At 44.8% G+C, this 6000-nt stretch overlaps 1 protein-coding gene across 1 annotated transcript in view; it reads right to left on the bottom strand.

Moving 5' to 3' along the window:
- The window catches only part of LOC309702675 (uncharacterized protein), an 85233-nt gene that overhangs the window by 37272 nt on the left and 41961 nt on the right, over nucleotides 1-6000 (bottom strand). The window lies entirely within an intron of this gene.

The following is a 6000-nucleotide window of genomic DNA, read 5'->3' as shown; positions in this document are numbered from 1 at the left end:
ATCAGTTACAATGTAGAATCCATGTCACTTATAGTTTGCAAATGACAAAATGCTTACATAAAATCATAACAGTGTTTACATGATATCACCCACTACTAACATTACTTTATTTACTGTATCTTTTGAAAAAATACTGCTATTTATACAGCAAAAGACTTAAGAATATTTAACAGGAGCAGGTTTCATTTTTTCCCTGGTTTTATTATCACACTGTTCAACAAATGCAGCAAACCTTCACCATCTTATCCAGAAGGGTCCCCTCTTCACCCTCACATGGAAGAAGTAATCTGATAGGCATGGTGGTATGTTTTAAGCAGGTCCCTTGTGTAGCGCTGGAACTCAGTCATGATGTGTTTCATCCATTTCATAGGCTGGTTTGCTGCAATAATGCCAAATAATTAGCAACTCTATAAATAGAAGGTAGTTCTGCAAAATCACTCAGTAGGATGTTTGTTCTAATTTGCTATGAGCTCAGAGCGCATCGAAAATAAAACTAATAGGCTATAAAGAGTGATATGAACATATTTATAACTTACCGGAATGAAAATGTCTGGAGCACCAACAGATATTTGGAGATGGAAGAGAACTGCACGTCAGCTCGTCTCACAACTGCTATCCAGGCTAGACACCTTCGTTTGGTAACATCGATACACGAGCTGCCTCATGTTGCTGCCAGGTTGGGAAAGAATGAAAAGACGAACCCTTTCAAGCTTATTCTCTTGCCGGTCGTGCAATCGAACATTGCAGCGGACCACACAGCAAGAACGAACCATGTATATGCTTTCGCTCCTTTTTCACTTAGACCCCCAAAATGGCGGATCGGGCCAAAATCCTTTCCACGCCCACCCCCATGACATCACGCTCCAAAGCCCTATATATATACATACAGTGGGGCAAAAAAGTATTTAGTCAGCCACTGATTGTGCAAGTTCCCCCACCTAAAATGATGACAGAGGTCAGTAATTTGCACCAGAGGTACACTTCAACTGTGAGAGACAGAATGTGGAAAAAAAATCCATGAATCCACATGGTAGGATTTGTAAAGAATTTATTCGTAAATCAGGGTGGAAAATAAGTATTTGGTCAATAACAAAAATACAACTCAATACTTTGTAACATAACCTTTGTTGGCAATAACAGAGGTCAAACGTTTACTATAGGTCTTTACCAGGTTTGCACACACAGTAGCTGGTATTTTGGCCCATTCCTCCATGCAGATCTTCTCGAGAGCAGTGATGTTTTGGGGCTGTCGCCGAGCAACACGGACTTTCAACTCCCGCCACAGATTTTCTATGGGGTTGAGGTCTGGAGACTGGCTAGGCCACTCCAGGACTTTCAAATGCTTCTTACGGAGCCACTCCTTTGTTGCCCGGGCGGTGTGTTTTGGATCATTGGCATGTTGGAAGACCCAGCCTCGTTTCATCTTCAAAGTTCTCACTGATGGAAGGAGGTTTTGGCTCAAAATCTCACGATACATGGCCCCATTCATTCTGTCCTTAACACGGATCAGTCGTCCTGTCCCCTTGGCAGAAAAACAGCCCCATAGCATGATGTTTCCACCCCCATGCTTCACAGTAGGTATGGTGTTCTTGGGATGCAACTCAGTATTCTTCTTCCTCCAAACACGACAAGTTGAGTTTATACCAAAAAGTTCTACTTTGGTTTCATCTGACCACATGACATTCTCCCAATCCTCTGCTGTATCATCCATGTGCTCTCTGGCAAACTTCAGACGGGCCTGGACATGCACTGGCTTCAGCAGCGGAACACGTCTGGCACTGCGGGATTTGATTCCCTGCCGTTGTAGTGTGTTACTGATGGTGACCTTTGTTACTTTGGTCCCAGCTCTCTGCAGGTCATTCACCAGGTCCCCCCGTGTGGTTCTGGGATCTTTGCTCACCGTTCTTATGATCATTTTGACCCCACGGGATGAGATCTTGCGTGGAGCCCCAGATCAAGGGAGATTATCAGTGGTCTTGTATGTCTTCCATTTTATACATACTTCCAGGTTATACTCGGCACAGATGTTCCTGTACACTATGCCGGCCACTTGGTTATGGCGTTCCATGTATGCCTTGCCTCTGCTAGCATCTTGCACCCTGCTGTTATGTGCTGGATTGTCTCTGGGGCATCTTTACACAGCCTGCGCCTGGGGTCTTGCCTGGTGTGATAGACCCCAGCCTCTATTGCCCACCGATGCCTTCTTGTTCCAGTAGCCCACTTTTCGTCAGGGTGCCCTGGTTCCTCAACACCTGACGCGGACCTTGTTGATCCGGGTGACGTCTGAGCCGGCATGCCTTCATATTTATCTGTCTCGCTCATGTCTGCGGTAGGCTTGCTTAGCATAGGGGGTCTAGCCTTAGGACCCTTACTGGATACAGACGCCCCAGGCAGGAATCGAACTTGCGATCCTCTGTATATATATTTTCTCTCTCTCTCTCTCTCTCTCTCTATATATATATATATATATATATATATATATATATATATATATATATATATATATATATATATATATATATATATATATATATATAGAGAGAGAGAGAGAGAGAGAGAGAGAACAAGATGTCAGCAAAGGCCCTGTACACTTTTGTGAAGCTAAATAGACACAACATCTGGTCAGCTTTGGAAATCAGTGATCAGGAAAGTAATAGTGAAGGAGAGTTAGATTCACATTGCATTTCTCCTGGACAAGAAAACTGTCAAGCTTTTGAACTAGACGTCCCTTTTGAGGACTGGGTTAAATTTATTCCTGAAAAGGTTGAATACAATGACAAGTTTTCTCCTACCCAAAAAAGGGAATACACAATTTTGAAACCTGGCACTTGGACTCATATCATCAACGATCTTATATGGAAGAAGATCAAAAATACATGTACACTTGTGATTGCGAAAACAGCGAGACGGATTCTGAAACCGAAAGCTAAGCGTGTCTGGGTGACCTAGACCTAGAAGGCGGAGTCGACCAACGTCATTTGAAGAGGTAAGTTTGTGTTTCAGAGAATGGCTGACAGCTCGGGTGCGACATCTAGTGGGAAAAGGGGATATAAACCTCTGAAGGATCAGCTTGAACAGCTTAAGAAAGCTATTCATTTGGCTTCCCCTGGAGCATTAAAATCAGCAGAGAAGGAGTGCCAAGCGATGGAGGTTGAGGTAAGCAAACTCATTACATCCCAACAGAAAGGGCTGGGTGACAAAATAGCTCTGAGCTTGGTGTTAAAAACTGAAGGAGAGAGATGTGAACAGAGATTGAAACAAGTAGAAGAGGAGTCCGAGGGACGTTCAGGGAACAGGAAAGTCAGAGGAGAAATTAAGGACCTAAAAGAAACTCATGCCAAGTGCTGTAAGTGGCTGTTCCTGTGGAGGGCAGCCTCTTCCTGGATGATGGAGGAGGAGGATGACACAGGAAAATCAGGAGACATGGTGAGTATAATGGAGTCTTTGAAACACCTGAAGGAGGAAAATAAAAAGCTAGAGGACCAAGTGAAGGATTTGACTCCGAAGGTAGAAGAGGCTAACAGATATTACACACCGAAACTATATCCTTGGGCTGCATTGACGTCTAGTGCCCCACCACCACCGTATGTCATGCCTGTAATGACCCTTGGAGGGGGACAAGTTCGTGGTCCAGACGGACAGACTGGAGTTGTCCTTGGCGGAGTACTAGACGTTGAATATACTACTACTCCCCAAACTATCCCCGAAGAAGGGACAAGGGCAGTGGAATGCCAGTCCCAAAATATGGGAGGGAGAATGCCTCAGCTGCAGATGAAGGCTCGACCTCGCCTCCCAGTTTGTTGGATAGTGGAAACATGATACGGGCCGAAGTGTCTACAGTGGAACAGCCAAGGCAGGACCATTTTTGCCGAAAAAGGATAATTATACGTGTTTTAAGTTCTCCACAGATAAAGTAATATATAACGTGGGAGAAATCGACCCAAGTTGGTGCGCTGTTACCCAGACGGGAAGAACCACAAACAATAAAAGTGATCCCAACACGTTTATTGGGACCTGGGCTAGAAGTGGACTTTATTACTACTGTGGGCACAAGACTCTTTTGGCTCGTGTTCCTCTGGGAAGTGTGGGGACGTGCGTGATGGTGAGACTAGGAGCACCTCTTATGCTAATTGGAAATCAGGTAAAAACCATTCCACAGCACAACACACGCACATTGGCAGCTAGACGGAAGAGACATATCCTGTCCAAGAGCGGGACTGAGGGAACACACGCTTATGACCCTAGGCTGAACTCGCCAACCTGGATTGACTCAATAGGGGTCCCCAGGGGAGTTCCAAGTGAATATAAACTTGTAGACCAAATAGCTGCCGGTTTTGAGAATCTTCCAATAATTTCTGCTCTCTTTCCAGTGACCCCGAACAAGAATGTAGACAGAATCAATTACGTTCACTATAATTTGCTGAGGCTCTCTAACCTTACCAGAGACGGGCTGGAAGGATTAGCGGAGCAGATGGGTCCGACCTCGTTAGTGGGGATCCAGAATAGAATGGCCCTTGATATGTTGTTGGCGGAAAAAGGGGGCGTTTGTGCTATGTTCGGGGACCAGTGTTGTACTTTTATCCCGAATAACACTGCTCCAGATGGGTCGGTGACGCGAGCTTTGGAGGGGCTAAAGAGTCTCTCTAGAACCATGCATGACCATTCAGGAATTGACAACCCGCTGGAGAGCTGGATGACCTCAGTGTTCGGACAGTGGAAGGGGTTTGCTCTGTCAGTTATGTTTTCTCTATCTGTATTGGTGGGTATTTTGGTGACTTGTGGTTGTTGTCTCATTCCTTGTGCCCGAAGGTTGGTAGAGAAGGTGATTGTAAAGGCAGTGGACCCTGGGGCGGTGGCCCCTATATCCATGATGCCAATGATGGATATGGAAGTAGTTGAGTGGGCTGAGGAGTGAACAACAACATATGTATCGACCTCTGGTTTGCCAGAGGTCGAAGGGGGATTGTGGGGATGAACAAAAGTATTTTACCAGCATAATATAATCTGCAGTATGATCATTGCTTTCAAAGTCAAAGTCAAAGTCAACTTTATTTGTCAATTCTGCCACATGTACAGGACATACAGAGAATAGAAATTTCGTTACTCTCAAACCCTAGATGAAATAGCAATGAACATTTAAATATAAGAGAGTGATTAAAAAATGCAAATAAAATAATTAAAAAGTAAAAATTTAAATAAATACAATACAAATGAACAAGAAAGCTATACAATATACAATATACAGTATTCAGGTAAGGGTAAATGACATTGAGTGTAAACCAGGCAGAGTAGTGCAAATAGGCAAATAGTGCAAATGGAGATTTAGTAATGTATGGTAAGAGATAGTATAACAACAAAGTCTTATGAGGTAGTGGCAGTCCAATGCTCCACAAAGTGACTGGTAACTGGTGCAGGCCAGTGAGTGAGTCAGAGTGTGTGTGTGTGTGTGTGTGTGTGTGTGTGTGTGTGTGTGTGTGTGTGTGTGTGTGTGTGTGACAGAGTTCAGTGAGACCGTGGAGGAGAAGAGGGGAGAGGGGGCAGAATCGGGAGGGAGTTAAGCTTCCTGACAGCCTGATGGATGAAGCTGTCCTTCAGTCTGCTGGTCCTGGCCCGGAGACTCCGCAGTCTCCTCCCTGACAGCGGCAGCTTGAAGAAGCTTTGCATTGGGTGCGTGGGATCAGTCGCTATGCAAAGGGCTTTTTTAGTGAGACGGGTGCTGTAAATGTCCTGGAGGGAGGGGGAGAGAGACACCAATGATCCTCTCTGCAGCTCTCACTATGCGTTGGAGGGTTCTATGACAGGACGCATTGCAGGCTCCAAACCACACAGTGATGCAGCTCGACAGGATGCTCTCGATGGTGCCTCTGTAGAAAGTGTACATGATGGGGGCTGGTGCTCCTGCTCTTCTTAGTTTGCGGAGAAAGACATTAACAATGTAACAGATAGCTTTAAGATGGCCTTAAGATGTTTATGCATACGGTTATCATATTAACTTTGTAT

This window comes from Aulonocara stuartgranti (genome assembly GCF_965226115.1).
Source record: "Aulonocara stuartgranti genome assembly, chromosome: 3".
Classification (NCBI taxonomy): Eukaryota; Metazoa; Chordata; class Actinopteri; order Cichliformes; family Cichlidae; genus Aulonocara; species Aulonocara stuartgranti.
This window is presented reverse-complemented; position numbering and strand designations above follow the sequence as displayed.